Below are 16,897 nucleotides of genomic sequence, written 5' to 3'. Positions count from 1 at the left end.
AGAGTATGTGTGCACACAGGTGCATGCACGTGTGTGTGTGTAACTGTGAATTACTTGTTTAAATGTAGCACACTGCTGCCATGACTGTAAGCTCTGGAAAACATACATCTTTAATGCAAAATATATTTCACACATAAACTTGCTTTTTGAATTTTTCTGTTTCTTTTCAAAAAATCATGTTGTGGGGCTTCCCTGGTGGCGCAGTGGTTGAGAGTCCGCCTGCTGATGCAGGGGACACGGGTTCGTGCCCCGGTACGGGAAGATCCCACATGTCGTGGAGCGGCTAGGCCCGTGAGCCATGGCCGCTGAGCCTGCGCGTCCGGAGCCTGTGCTCCGCAACGGGAGAGGCCACAACAGTGAGAGGCCCGCATACCGCAAAAAAAAAAAAAAAAAAAAAAAAAAAAAAAAAAAAAAAAAAAAAAAATCATGTTGTGGTTTGGAAAATGGTTTTGGTTTTATATGAAATTTTATATAAAGTTTTAAAATCAGGATTTTAGCTAATAAGTAGTGACTTATTTTAAGAGCAGACAGAGCTTTATTTTCCAGGACCATTCAACAATTTAGGTTCCTGTTAATGACAATCTCCTTTTTTTTGTTAAAAGATAATGATATTTAACATTTATGTAGATCTGTATATTAACTTATTTGATCCCTACAATAACCCTATGGGTGTTACTATTGTTATCCCCATTTATGAGGTGAAATTGAGATAGAGATATAATATACATTGTCTACGATCACAAAGGTAGAAAGGGTAAGAACTGAGATTCGAAACAATCTAGTTTGAATCTCTGCATTCTTGAATACTTCATTAGAATAAGTCTTATTATTTGTAACTGATATAATGTAACTGGTATAATCATGAATAATATTGGTTTTATATTCTGTTTACATATAGTTTCTATAATGTGTAGTTACTAGTTATTGCTGTCTAAACTATACTTAGTCAATAGTCACCTTGTGTATTCCTCAATTTTATTATTTAACACCAACATCAGAATGTGAGGGCCTCTTCCTGTGACAGGAAGGATGCGGTCCTGAGCCTGAGTGCATGCAGCTGAGTCTGGTCACAGCTAGAATACAACTCATGTATATTTTATAAAATATCAAAGAGGTCACAAATGTAAAGAGCGTTACAGTTACTGTAACCAGAAACCTACTCACGTGCGTACACTTTTGTAAGTTATCTATATATACCATCTAATAGGCTAAAAATTAACTACCTTAGTCTGGGACATTAGAATTTTAACAAACTTTTTTTTACATATATATTGAATAAGTTACAAAGTTAAAATATATTCCCTGCCCTCATGTGGCTTAATCTTGCTGACGAGCAAGGAACTTGACTGTTATAAATATTCATAGATTTTATAAGTAGCTATATTTGCTTTCTACTATACAAATTTTATTGTGATAGAAGTTTGCTTTTCTACCGCCCAGAAGTTGATTTTTATCCAAGGAAAAGGTACCCACGTTACACCTCTCTGGATGAGGTACGCATATATAGGTTGGTAGCTACTATTTAATGAACCTTTTCTATGTGTCAGGATCGGAATTTCTCTCTCTCTTTCCTGTCTGTCTGTCTGTTTATCTGTCATCTGTCTACAGATGGCATCTATCTACATCTATCTTTTTTTCCTTAGTGAATTCCAAGATTTGAGCTTCATGATGGCAGAGGTTTCATTAGTTTTGTTCACTGCTGTACCAAGCACATGTGGGCATTCAGAATATGCTTTCAGAATTGAATCCCAGTATCTTTGTAAGGTACTCTCACTGTCTTCGATTTGACAAACAAGAAACGGAAGGCTCAGAGAACATGAATTACTGACCCACTGTCACAGCTGGTTAAGTGTCAGAAACGGGTAGAGCATCCTTTGACCTGACTCCAGGGTCCATACTCTGCATGTGTGACTCTGTCTCTAAGGAGTCTCTCAGGACATTGGAGCAGAGCATCTTCTGGGGTCCTTGAGGCCACAAGAATTTCTGGTCTTTTCATGACTATAAAGTTGTGGCTGAACTCAGAGTTCTCGGTGTTTGTTTTTTTCTTATGTTGTACTATTACATGAGGCTCCATAAGAGCCTGGACTATTGCTTTACAGTAAAGATAAGTAAAGATATTTTCTTTAGCTTCTTGAAGGCTTTTATGTGCTCTTTAGCTGAGGAGGAGAATATGGCCGAGCCATAGAGAGAAGAGGATAATAATGAAGAGGACATAGAGGAAGTAGCAGTAAACAAAGAGAAATGACAGAGTGGTTGGAGAAATGGAAAGACAGCAGTCAGGGGTCACAAAGGAGGTAGAAAAAAATAATAATACAGGAAATGTATGAGTTTTAATTTCTTTTAATTTATGGTAAAATATTTTCCCTCCATAGGGAAAAGGTAATGGCAAAGAGTTTTTTTAATTTTATTTTTTTCCTTATATTTAAGCTTCGGGTACATAGCGCTCAATAAATGTTTATTGATTGAAACTGAGTAACCAGCATGTTCTAGAAACTTAAAGACATAAAACACGTTAGTGGACTAAAACCTAAAAGATAGTTATACATATTTCATAAGTTTTTTTAATTTTAAAATATTTTCTGATTTCAGTTAAGAGGCTTCTCAGAAATTGGTCTATAGCCAGGTATAAGCTTTCAATTTTATATTTCCTTTTGCAAGCACTGCGATTTCTAGTAATCTTTGAGTATTTCTCCTCTTTTCAATTAACTTAGAACATTTGCATTTAAACTTCCATTGTCTTGGTTCAGGAAGAGCTAAGCAGCAAATCCCAAAAGATGACCAGATTTGTACAACCCTGTAATACATTTCTGATTTACATAAGTATGTTCCACCTCAGAATAGTTATCTAAAATACAAAACTCACTCATTTTATTTTAATTCCTTAAAGAATAGATAAATGGGTACTGGATTGAGGCCTATGTAGTAATGCATTTTAGGATAAGAACAGCCATGGTTGGTATATTTTGAGTGTACTTCATGTGTAGAGTGCAATTTTAGGTGCTTTAACAAGATACTCATTATCCTACAGGCTGTTGGATAAATACAAATAAGCACATAAAATTAACATAGATCGCTAAGCCCATGAATTGAAATGGATGTAAATGAACCTTTTGGGGGATATCTGAAACATATTGAAAATTGCCATAAGAACTTTAATCTAAGGCAAATGTCCTTATCACCTATTAAGTGTAATCAGCGAAACTTACCTTTTATGTTAAGCATTTTACAAGTGACATATTTAAGATAAATTTAAGGCTCATAATTAAAAAAAACAGTATAAAGACTTCTGAGAACATTTTGGTCAATTGGTTTCAAATTATTTTTCATTGATGTCATGAAAAGGTTTTTACATGAACTTCCACCAGCTTCTGTAGCCGCATCCCACACTCTGCTTTCCCTTCTCTTTCAGCAGCATCCTATGGTCCTATCTAGGTTGACCACCTCCCCACTTGTCACTGATTCCTCACCACATCTTGTCCACTCATTTTGTTTTCTGCTGGAAGAAAAAAAGAAAATGGACCAAAACAAATATACATAAATGCTGGGACCTTTTCTCTGTTGGTTGCATTAAATGGAGTCTAACGGGGTTAGCTGGAGAAAACATGATGGGAGCAGTGAAATTTTTAATAGCATTTAAAGGGAAAAGGAAGAAGACACATTCGGGGTCATAGAATAAATAAAAGGCATTTTAGATGTTAGGGATGACATGTAATAACCCAGAGGTTTACAAAAAAAAAAAAAAAAGGCAAATACTGGGCTGCAAATAGATTTATCTAAATTGAAAAGAATGAGCCAAAAGTATCTGGTGAGGAAGCAAGAGAAATAAGTATATTTAAGGCTTCCCTGGGGGCGCAGTAGTTGGGAGTCCGCCTGACGATGCAGGGGACGCGGATTCGTGCCCCGGTCCGGGAAGATCCCACATGCCGCAAAGTGGCTGGGCCCGTGAGCCATGGCCGCTGGGCCTGCGTGTCCAGAGCCTGTGCTCCACGGCGGGAGAGGCCACAGCAGTGAGAGGCCCGCGTACCAAAAAAAAAAAAGAAAGAAAGAAGTGTATTTAGTGAAGAAAGGGGCAATGTGACGGTGGTGAGATGAACACATGCTGTCTTGTTCACCCTCTAATAAAATGGATAAATGGAGTCAAGTTTGTTCGGGTAACTGAATGCATAATCATTTTTCTGGCTGAATGTGAGATGAAAGAATGTACAATTGGATTAGAACCTTAATGAGAAGACATCCATAGGGAAGCTATGTGTGTTTCCTATTGCCTGCTGCTCCAAGACCACATACTTTTCCTACATTATTGTCCCCACGATTTGGTTTCCATCCCCTCGCATTCTCCAGGGTGGCTGTTGTTTCTTTTCTTTAACTCATCTTCAGTCTACGATATTCTCATGACTGTTTACCCAAATGATAACCATTCTTCAGTTCTAATTCCAACCATTGTAATTAACAGTGATTCCTTTTTCTGTTCGCTTGTTTGGCACATGTGACTAGCACTAGATAGAGTGACATATACTTTTCCTCTTTTTTTTTTCCCACAAATGTTAATTTTGTCTCTCTAGCCTAATCAGGAGTTCCGAATTCAAAGAACAACTGTGAATACAGAACTCAAGCTTTAGCTAGATCTCATCCAACCCTTTCATTTCACAAAGAGGGAAACTTTGTAAGATGGACATTACAGTGATATTGAGTGCATACTGTCAGACATTTGTAACATTTTATTATATATCACTCATTTAATCATCCCAAAGATCACATACAGTAGGTGCTGTTATCGTCACTACCTTACACATGAGAAGACTGATATGCAGAGAAGCTTTTGCCAAGAACTCACAGCTAGTAAGAAACAGTGCTGGGATTTAATTCCGGACCTTCTGGCTCCAGCTCTTGATTTCCCAAATTAGTGAAGGATGTAAAACAAAAACGCACAACTCCTCTCTCCATTTCAGGACTCTGGATTGTTGGAACTACTTTGTATCACCATACTTCCTTCACCAGTGCTATGAGCTGAATGTTTGTATCCTTCCCCACCCGATTCTTATATTGAAACTCTATCCACCCCCACTCCAGTCTAATGGTATTAGGAAGTTGAGCTTTGGGGAAATAATTAGGATTAAATGAGAACACGTGCTCACAGCTGTCTTCTCGCTCTGTTCTCAGCCGAAAGGACAAGAGAGCTCTCTGGGGTCTCTTATTTTATTTTCATCATTTTTTCCAGCTTTATTGAGATGCAATTAGTATATAACATAGTGTAAGTTTAGGGTATAGACTGCTAATTTAATCCACTTCTATACTCAAAGTGATGACCGCCATAGTGTTAGCTAACAACTCCATCGTGTCACAGAATTACCATTTCATTTTTTGTGGTGAGAACATTTAGGATCTACTCTCTTAGCAATTTTAAAGTATATAATACAGTATTATTAACTCTCATCATCATGCTATACCTTGGATCTGTGGAACTTATTCATCTTATAACTGGAATTTTATACCCTTTGATCACCATCTCCCTATTTCTCCCACCCCCAGCCCCTTGCAACACCATTCTGTTCTCTGTTTCTGTGAGTTTTGCTTCTTTAGATTCCTCATATAAGTGATATCGTGCAGTATTTGTTTTTCTCTGTCTGGCTTACTTCACAGTATAAAGCTCTCAAGTTCTATCCATGTTGTTGCAAACAGCAGGGTTTTGTTCTTTCTCATGGCTGGATAATAGTCATTCACAAACACATACATACATACATACTACACATCTTCTTTATCTGTTCATCTGTTGACAGACAGGTTGTTTTCCTGTGATGGCTACTGTGAATAATGCTACAGTGATCACGCGAGTGCAGATAATGCTTCGAAATCCTGTTTTCACTTCATTTGTCTATATACGCAGAAGCGGAATTGTTGGATCATATGGTAGTTCTATTTTAATTTTTTTGAGGAACCTCCATACTGTTTTCCATACTGGCCGCACCAAATTACATTCCCACCAACTGGGCACAAGGGTTCCCTTTTCTCCACATCCTTGCCAACACTTATCTCTTGTCTTTTTTATGGTAGCCATTCCAATAGGTATGAGGTGATGTCTCACAGTTGTTTTGATTCGCATTGCCCTGGTGACTAAGGATGTCAGTCACCTTTTTCATATACCTGTTGGCCATTTGCATGTATTCTTGGGAAAAATGTCTGTTTAGTTTCTTTGTCCATTTTTTAATTAAATTGGTGTTTTTTATTTGTTTTGCTTTAGGTTTGGGGTTTTTTTTTTTTTGTTTGGGTTTGGTTTTTTTTGCTGTTGAGTTGTATGAGTTCTTTATATATTTTGGATATTAACCCCTTATGAGATTGATGATTTGCAAATAATTTCTCCTAGTCTGTAGGTTCCTTTTAATTTTGTTGATTGCTTCTTTTACTGTGTAGAAGCTTTTTAGTTTGATACAGTTCTACTTATTAATTTTTCCTTTTGTTGCTTATCTTTTTGGTGTTATGTCAAAAAATCAATGCCAAGACCAATGTCAAGGAACTTTTTTCCCTATGTTTTATTTTGGGAATTTTACAACTTTGGGTCTTACGTTTAAGTCTTTAATCCATGTCAAGTTAATTTTGGTGACTGGCGAGTAGTTATGTATTTTGACTTTGATTCCATAAAAATCAGATGTGTACAGTGTTTAAATGAGTGGTTTGGGGTCATAGAATGATTTGGAGTCAAAGCAGCTCAGTTTCCCAATGTGTCGAGTAGAAAGTTAACTTCCCAAATCTCTCTATTGCCCAGTTCTCTTGCAACTACTCCTAATCTTGAATTCTTTGTAAATGGTATGCAGTGTAATTTATCAGGAATGATTTAGATGTACTCCTGTCCAGAGACATAAGAGATTCCGTAACATACCCTGAAGTCCTTTTTACCTTAGAGTAAATGCTCTCTATCACTCTAAGCTTCTTACTCTGAGTAAACTTTGAACTTGATCCTGTGGATTCTCCAGAACAATTCATGATGCCATTTCCATAGTTGATGTAGTTGGAATTTTCCCCTATGATTCAGGCTGTATTCTCTCTTTAACTTAGTATGTTCTTTTTCACTCTACTACTTTGACTTTAACCATCACAGTTTCCCTTTTTCTTTCCAGAGTTTATAGACTATCACCAGACTTTATTCTATGTCCTTTAGCCAAGTCATCCATACTTCGCTCTTCTAATCTTCTGTTTTAACAGGCTTACTGTTGCTTACGTCGCTGCTCTTATGCTCTCAATCTGTTCCAGATTTTCTGGTGGAGATTCCCCGACCCCAAAAGCAGTATTCCAGGTGCAGCCACTTGAGAACTGAGTAGAGAGAAATAATTGCACCTCTCTTTTGCTGTGATGTCCTTGCATCTGCAGTTCAGTGTAATACTTCCACTTGAGCTGCCATTTTGCTGCAGAGACTCACCTGGCTGGTAACTGTTGTCCAGGCTCAGCTTTCCAACAGTTCCTTTTCAGAAGACCTCTTTTCTACATTTTTTCCCTTCCCTGTGAATATCTGTGTTTTCATTCATTTTCCCCTAGTGTATGCGCTGGCCTTTTCCCAACCTGACTCTCATTTTGTTATTTGATCCCAAGATCTGTAACTCCTCTCAGACCATCTGTATTATTTCTCTGTCTTGCTGATGTTTTGCAACATTCCACAGCTTACTATCGTCTGCAGATTTCATTAGCATTGCTGTTTACTACATTCTGAAGATCATTAATAAAGATGAATAAACAGAAGAGAGGACTTACACACACATCTGTGGAATTTCTCTAGACTGCCCCCATGGCTTGATGGTCATTACTTTACCTTTTTTCTTTTCTTGGCCAAAGTTTCATGTAGTTTCCTCTATGAGCACCCCATTCTTTTTTTTTTTAATTTTTATTGGAGTATAGTTGCTTGACAATGTTGTATTAGTTTCTACTGTACAGCACCACCCTATTCTTATATCCAAGTGACTATATAATGTGTGCTTTTCCTACACTGCTTTATAATCGTCTAAACAATTCTTCAGGTTTGTCTGACATAAAGCATTTATCCTTTATGAAATCCAAGTTTTTATTGACAGCTTTCATTATCCTCTGGATTAGGGAAACTATGGGTACCAGTGCATGTGCCCACCCTGCTTCCTCTTCAATTTATTATTGTTTTAAAATCTTGAATGCTTATGGAGGGCCAGAAAGATCACACATAGGCACTTGCCTGCGAGGGGTTAACAATGGTCTTTCTATCCAAATGTCCAGCACTTGTCTCTGATTTTGAGTGATGATGATTTATATCCAACTTCTATTGTAAAATCGAATGAACAGATTTTTAGAACCAGGTAAGAACCATAGCTGTATTTAGAGAACATCTATGAGGTGCGTGGCACTGTGATATGACTTGATACATATCACTCTATGTGATTACAACAACTCAGAAAGGAAAGTGTTTTCAGTTACACTGCTAACCCGTAGGGTGCCTCTTTGAGAATTGGAAAAAAGGCATCTCCTCCACAAGGATGCAACCCACGCCTGGACACATGGCTGGGAGAGCCGAGCACAGCCAGGTTTTAAGGACCCACTGACCCCTTCTTAGACCAGATACCTTTGTCTAGGGCACAACCTGCCCAAATGTATTGGGCTGGCCAAAAAGTTCATTCAGGTTTTTCGTAAGATGGGAAAACCTGAACGAACTTTTTGGCCAACCCAATACAGAGAAATTAAGAGACCTGTAAGAAGAGTTAGATTTGGGATTAAAACCAATACAGTTTCACCCAGGCCATGTTGCTTCTCAGCAGATGGAATAAATATGAATCTAACTGGGCTTCCCTGGTGGCGCAGTGGTTGAGAGTCTGCCTGCCGATGCAGGGGACACGGGTTCGTGCTCCGGTCCGGGAAGATCCCACATGCCACGGAGCGGCTGGGCCCGTGAGCTATGGCCGCTGAGCCTGTGCATCAGGCTCCGCAACGGGAGAGGCCACAACAGTGAGAGGTCCGCATACCGCAAAAAAAAAAAAAAAATATGGATCTAACTTATGTTTCTGTAATTGTATGCTAAATCCAACAATATTTTGTGCTTTTGTTTACAAAAGAATGGCTATAATTTAGCATATAACCGTTTTCTTCCAACCTTAAGCTAAAATACTGGTTTTTAGTATTTTATATGAAGACTGAATACTCCAGTCTTCCGGTGTGTTGCTTTTGTTGTTATCCTTATTCCCTGTTACCAAATCTGGAAAGTGTCATGGAGAAGAAACTGTTGATACATTCTTCTGGCCCAGATACGCTCTGCAGTGTCTCAGCAGCCTAGCTGAACTGTGCGCACCCACTCCCCTTTTTGCGTATTTGTTCACTCAGTACTCTACAAGCACAGGCATTCATGATATTACATACTGATCATTTCAGTCACATGCCACTCAAGCATAGAAATTCACTTTAACAGGTAAATGTTCTGAATTCTTTGACTCCTCAACCTAAATGAGTAGATACATTTATAAAGGGGGCAGAGGTTTTGGGTATTGGAATGTTTATGGGCGCACATCCATATACACATATGTTTGTATAATATATATTGCTATAAAGCAAATATAGTGTAAACAGGAGTGTTTACCAAAGCATCATATCTTTTAAAAAATTTTTATTCTAAGAAAAAAAAAGGTCATGAAGAACCTAGGGGTAAGACGGGAATAAAGACACAGACCTACTAGAGCATGGACTTGAGGATATGGGGAGGGGGAAGGGTAAGCTGTGACAGAGTGAGAGAGAGGCATGGACATATATACACTACCAAACGTAAAATAGATAGCTAGTGGGAAGCAGCTGCGTAGCACAGGGAGATCAGCTAGATGGTTTGTGACCACCTAGAGGGGTGGGGTAGGGAGGGTGGGAGGGAGGGAGACGTAAGAGGGAGGAGATATGGGAACATATGTATATGTATAACTGATTCACTTTGTTATAAAGCAGAAACTAACACACCATTGTAAAGCAATTATACCCCAATAAAGATGTTTTTAAAATCTTATTTATTTATTTATTTATTTATTTATTTTTGGCTGCATTGGGTCTTCATTGCTGCATGCGGGCTTTCTCTAGATATGGCAAGCAGGGATTACTGTTCTTCGTGGTGCGCAGGCTTCTCATTGCAGTGGCTTCTCTTGTTGTGGAGCACTGGCTCTAGGCACACCGGCTTCAGTAATTGCAGCATGCAGGCTCCGTAGTTGTGGCTCACGGGCTCTAGAGCTCAGGCTCAGTAGTGGCGCACAGGCTTCTTTGCTCCGCGGCATGTGGGATCTTCCCGGGCCAGGGCTCGAACCCGTGTCTCCTGCATTGGCAGGCAGATTCTTAACCACTGTGCCATCAAGGGAGCCCTAAAGCATCATATCTTTTAACTTCCTTTCCCTTTCTTACCATTTTCATTTTCCTTGAGCACTGCTCTTATTGAAATGTATCTTCCACGTTAGCTGTAGAGCTTTTCCTTGTTGAACAATGTAGTTTCCTTGCTCAACAATTCTGTCATTCAGGTAAATGGAAAGAAAATGAATATGGGAGTTGTGTGTTCATAATGCCACTTTGCCACCCTGAAATCTATGCAGATAATCTACTTGGAAGGCTTTGAGCCCTGGTGGAATACAAAGCCATGTAAGTATCCTGCATTGATTTACAGCACCTGCTACAGCTGCTTGGATCTTGGCAGGCATTTTCTCTGCTGCCACATGCTGGTACAATTGCTGGGCAGATCTAGATGGAGGTCATATTTACTGGACATGTTTATAATCTGCAGAGCGATCGAGGGCTAATTTCCCAAAGATCAATGACTAAGGGAGGATTTCAGAGGTTATCCTCTTTATCCAATTTCCTGTGTCCTAATGAGATGGCTGAAACCTGTTTGGAATCTTTCTGATTAGAAACTCTTCTGTGAGTCAATAAAGAATATGATGTTCATAAATCTAAATGAGAGGTGACTGGGCTGCCTACATGGTGATTCATGCCATGAGCCTTTTCCCTGCCTCTAGCAGCGTGTGCTGGATGGCCAACCCGAGACAAGAACAGATTTGCACCAAAAGTCTTGAGAGGCCTTGACCCCACCAGCTGAATTCAAAGGACTCTTTTTGCCAGTTGAATTGAGTTTTGATGCAATTTAATTGCAGTTCAGTTCAACAAAAAATTATTGAGTGGTTATTTGTTTTCCAACTCATTTAGAAGAAAGACACATTAAAAATATCTATAATATGTGGTAAGGATCATAATATAGATTGGATCAATGTGCCATACAAGATGATGACGATACTATCTAGTATTTATTGAGTACTTACTCTGTGTCAGGCCCTGTGTCAAGCACTTTACACACATTATTTTCTTTAATCCTAACAGACTCATGAGTTAGGTCCTATTATTTTACTTATTTTATAGGTGAGGAAACTGATACCTAGATAAATTAAGAAACTTCCATGTTAACAGAATCCTTCCATAACCCCATACCCACCTCCAGCTGTCACCCCAGTTCTTTCTTTCCCCTCTTAGCTAAACGTCTTGAAAACTGTTATCTACATTTATCATCTCTATTCTTTACCTTCCATTTGGTCTTCAACCCATTCATTCAGGCATTTGCCACTCCCATGGAAATGAAATCATTAACAAGGTCATCAATTCCCTCCTTATTGCCTTCATTTCACTGGATTGCTCAGCAGTTATCACCACAAAATAAACGTCTCCTTTCTTGAAACAGTATTCTCCCTTATTTCCTATCTTGGTCCATTCAGGCTCTTATAACAAAATGCCACAGACTAGGTGGTCTACAAAGAACAGAAATTCATTTCTCATGATTCTGGAGGCTGCAAGTCCAAGATCGGGGTGCCAGCAGGGTTGGGTGAAGGCCCTCTTCCTGGTCACAGACTTCTCGTTGTGTCCTCCCATGGTGAAAAGGGTGAGGGAGCTCCATGAGGTCAGTTTTATTAGAACATGAGTCCCATTCATGATGGTTCCACCCTCATGACCAAAGTTCCTCCCAAAGGCCCCACCTCCCATTAGGATTTCAACATAGGAGTTTTGGAAAGACATAAACATTCACACCATCCTACTTCCTGTGCCATATTCACCTGTGTTGCCTCTGAAATCATTAGTTCTCCCTTCACATTTGATAACGCCTCTTCCTCTGCTTAATTTCTCCTTATTGGAGCATTTTACTTTGAAGTCTGATCCTTCTGCTCTTGCCTCTGTCTTCTGCCCCATGTCGGGGGTTCTAAGCCTTATTGGTACCCTGTACTTTGGTGGCTGTCAATGGGTTTGTGGTTTTACATGTATAAAATACCTTGGATGCTTCAAGGTATCTCAACTTAGTTCATACAAACATGAAATGTTGTTTTCCATCCCCAATGTAGTTTTTCCTCCAGTCCCTTCCATCATCAATGCAGTTGCTTAAAGAAACTGGAAATCATCTGTAATTCCTTCTTCATTCTCACATACATGCCTTACCCTGTTCATTAGCACATCTTGGCTATTCTACCTCCACTATCCCAAATCTTTGCACTTTTTCCTATCTCCATTGCCACCTTATCACCGTCCTCCAGGAGGTACGTAATGGATGTTCAGTGAATAGATAAAGGTTTGGAATGGAAGGTAAAGAGGCAGCATGAATCATGAAGATGCTCTTATAATAATCAGGGAAAAACTCAAGCTAGAGCAGAGGCAGTCTTAATTGGAGAGGAGGAGGATGAATTTGAAAGATAATTGTCCGGGGGCTTCCCTTGTGGCACAGTGGTTAAGAATCCACCTGCCAGTGCAGGGGACACAGGTTTGAGCCCTGGTCTGGGAAGATCCCACGTGCCATGGAGCAACTAAGCCCGTGTGCCACAACTATTGAGCCTGTGCTCTAGAGCCCACGAGACACAACTACTGAGCCCGTGTCCACAACTACTGAAGCCCACGTGCCTAGAGTCCTTGCTCCGCAACAAGAGAAACCACTGCAATGAGAAGCCCACGCACCACAATGAAGAGCAGCCCCCACTCACCGCAACTAGAGAAAGCCCGCGTGCAGCAACGAAGACCCAACACAGCCAAAAATAAAAAATAATTAATTAAAAAACAAAGGAAGATTATTGTTCTTAGTGGAAAATATAGACAAAGAGCTGAAAGTTACAAATGCTATTATAGTGTGACTGAGGTTCCTTGAAGTCATCTCCAAAAAGTTTCTGTCTTTTTATATAACCTTTGGATTTGTGTTTGAGGAAGTCCTTTGGCGACATTAAATCACATTGTTTGGGGAACTTAGGGGTGAGAATAGGATCAAAATTGGAAGGAGGACTTTTTCCTAGATTCAGTTGACAATGAAACAGCTTTCTATAGCCATTTCTCTCCCAGAGACTGGGAAAATGAAACATATTGGTAAGATTCAGACAGTTGGACCATGTGGCAGCTGGAACAGCTCAGTAAGGGTCCCATCCAGCGCTTCCTTCACTTCTGAACTAAGCAAAGCTAGAGTCAACCTGCCCACATCCCTAGTATTCTGTATCATTCTTGGTTTGTAGAGGTTTTTTTCTTTTGTTTTGGCTGCCTCTCCTCCCTGCCCTGATTAAATGGGAATAATCCCTCTCATCCTATGTAAGCTCAACCCTAAATTACATAATGTTTTCTCTCCTTACGGCATTTGCCTTCCACGTCGGGGATGACTCCAGAGGACGCAAAGGCAGGCTGTGTTTTTACTGCTTCCCCAGACTTGCGTCCTGTCAGCCCCAGGCATTTTGGCCTCCCCAGTGTCAGTGTGGTGTTTTAATAACTGAGAAAAACAACAGAAATAAGAAGAAAGGACACTGTGCAAATCACTTTCCAAACTGACTTGTACTGCAAGTGCCTCAAGTCTGAGTCATGGAAAATAATAGTGATTAGGATAATGCATGCAGTACAGTGCATTCAGTGACAGTTAATCCTCTTATTAACTTCAGGGTAATATATTGCTCGTTTGTTAGTCGAAGGGATTGTGTGAGAGTGTTGTTGTTCCTGTCTTCCTCCATTCATTGGGAAAGTTGGGAAAAGAGCCGGAAAAACCAAAAGAGTTCCAGATTGAAATGCATTTGAGGCTGACCTTTCCCTCTGGAGATGTGCTTTTGCCTCATGTACTTCATCCAGGCTTTGAGTCTGGGTATCTGTTCTTTGAGGCCTCATCATCTTCCCTTCTGAGGGTTTCCTTTTCACCTGAATGATCATCCGTCAGGGAGAAGTCAGTGGGGTGACGCAGCTATGCGGTGCAGGGCGTTGCCAAATGTAGACAGAGCGCCGCTCAGGCCCCAGGAGCTGGAGCAGCCTACAGAGCATTTTGGGCAGGGAGCCACAGTGGTGATCCCTGCTCCAGGAAAAAAAAAAAAAAAGAAAAGAAAAACAACTCACAAAACACAATGACTCTGAGATTGCAGCTCTCCCTCCCTTTGCTGGGCTGATGCATACGGCAGCATTGACATTGAGACTCGGGAGAACTGTCCAGCTAAAAATATCCAAATGCCAATTTATAATGACGGGAGCTGATAAATTTGCTGGGGAAATGCAAGCAGTGTCATTGCCGTGCTAGAGACCTGTGCTGAGAAATTGATGAGGGGAAAAGAAATGGCCAAACATGGCACAGACCCATCGTGGCTTTTCTCCTGGGATGGTGAGCCACATGAGCAAGTTTTCCTTGCCATACAAGTGCCCTTTTTCAAACATTCTAGGGAGTAGAAGGCACTAGATTAAAAAGGAAAATAAAAAGCAGAAAGCATCTTTTTGATCAAAAGAGCGACCTGACATAAAACCAAATCTTATCTCCTATAAGCTATTTTTGCTTTTCTGTCCGAAAAAAAGGACTTCTTTTAAAATAATCTTTGGCCACGATAAAAATTCCACTTGAATAGCCCTGCATTTCAGGGGTGACCTGTGATTCAAGCAGGATCTATTAATTTCAGGGTTCAGTAAGAAACAGACTGTTGATGCATTTTCTTTGGGGTTCCAGAATCAAAGCTTATAGTACTCTGTGCTGTGCACTGGCCCTTTTTTTTTTCTCTTTAGTTGGTCAACAGATTCTCAGAAGGAGTACCGGAATTCTCCTCCATACCAACTGGCATGAAATGATTTGACATGGGCTTCCACTTTAATTTACTCAACATCCTTTGAGCACCTAGTAGAAGTCAAGTGTCATGATGGGCATTTTCTAAAATGAGGAAGGTGCAGTGTACTAATAGTGGGGCAGACGTACTGAACTCATTATAAATCAAATCATAAATATAATAATTGACACATGAAAAGTTACTATGAGAAATAAAAAGAAGATACGCTTCTGCTGGGAAAAGACCAGGAAGGCTTTGCAGAAGCAGCAGAAAACTGTGCGTGGGATGATATGATGAATAGGTACTTTGTCGTAGGAGAGGAATATTTCTACCAAACAGAGCAACATGGCCCTGAGGTAGGAAAAGTACTACCTGCATTGGGGACTTAACAAGATTTTTTTAAAGGATTTAAATAAATTTCTTTCCTCACTGGGTTTTTAGTTTTGCCAAACGACTGCTACATTTGCTATAATTATCTTAGATGGTTAACTCTGAAAATTACTGTTTGTATTATTTCCTACTTCGGTCTCATGCCCATTGTGAGCTGGCATCTCATGAAGAGGTGGATGGTACAGGCCTGGAGGTTTGCCCTTGTCAAATTCTTGACCCAGAACGAAAAATGTCATGGTAGCCTTCCCTAGAGAAACCTTGTGGACTTAAGTCTCGGTAATGATGTTCTAATGATCTAATATGCTATGTTGTCATTTGTCGATTTATAAAGTCATGAAGCAGAAGCTAATAGGATTGTCACCGTCTCCTTGAATGAAGAATAAAGGGTGGAATTTTAATGTTATGCAGCATTTACTCAACACAATTTGATGAATTTGAAAATGTTTAGGTCTTTTCTTCTCTGGGTCTTCCCTCTTAACCCACTTGCCTCTAGCTCAGGTTTGAGGCTTCAATTTCAGTAGTAAGCAACCCCCCAAAATCCATAGGAAACAAAGAAAGTTTATATCTTATGATTGTATAGGAAATGCAGTATACAAAGATTTCATGTAATTGTTAAAGATAATGTAGCATAGATATGCTTGCAGGAGTGTTTTGAGGAACTCTTTATTTTGTATGCATCAACAAATGGATTAATGGATGGATAGGGTGGATATGTTATAAAGCAAGTATAGTAAAATGTTCATGGTTGAATTGAGATGGGGGAACGTGGGCGTGGATTAGACAATTATTTTAACTTTATGGAATGTTTCAACTTTTTATAATAAAATGTTGGGGGGGAAAAGGTAAGGTAGCACAGACCAAAATTGGTAGAGGTGTTTGTGTAAACCGTATGCTATACTAAAAATGAAGAGGAATTTCTCTGACTTAGCAAAACACAGACATAACTAAAGAAATAGCTGAGTCTGTGAGCCAAAGGTACAGTCTTTCTTCACCATTAGTGTTTGAATCTGTCAGATTAGAAAAAAGAGCATTCTAGGGAAAAGACTGGTTCACTAAGAGCTAGATCTTTTGTCCACTCAACAGTATATAAATGGATGTTTTGGAATTATTTTCTGTATGTAAAATGCTTAAATTCTTCACAAAATAAGGCAATTTCTGCCTTCTAAGTCATTTCAACATATACTGAACACCTCATATACTTCAAGCATGGTGCTTGGCATTGGGGCTTCTGAGAGGAAGTGCTTCAGAATGGTTAATATCAAGAAATAGAGAAAGATGATAATAAAGCAATGTGATAAAGTGAACGGAGATCTTAGAAAGTGCTGTGAGTTACTGGACTTACTAGCTCTGTGATCTTGGGGTCTCAGGCAGGTTCCTTAACCTCTTTGTGCCTTGGTGTTTCCATCTGTTAAATCTGACTAATAATTGCTAACCCACTGTCTGTTAAATAGCAAGACCTAATGAAGGGT

General features: G+C 39.6%; 1 protein-coding gene across 1 annotated transcript in view; it reads left to right on the top strand.

Moving 5' to 3' along the window:
• Nucleotides 1-16,897, top strand: part of NRG1 (neuregulin 1) — a gene marked incomplete at both ends in the record, with an annotated part of 1,029,698 nt that overhangs the window by 260,244 nt on the left and 752,557 nt on the right. The gene's annotated exons all lie outside the window — the stretch shown is intronic.

The sequence above is a fragment of the Hyperoodon ampullatus genome (genome assembly GCF_949752795.1).
Source record: "Hyperoodon ampullatus genome assembly, chromosome: 20".
NCBI lineage: Eukaryota > Metazoa > Chordata > Mammalia > Artiodactyla > Ziphiidae > Hyperoodon > Hyperoodon ampullatus.
The sequence above is the reverse complement of the archived record's forward strand: the minus strand, read 5'-3'. Positions and strand labels throughout refer to the sequence as shown.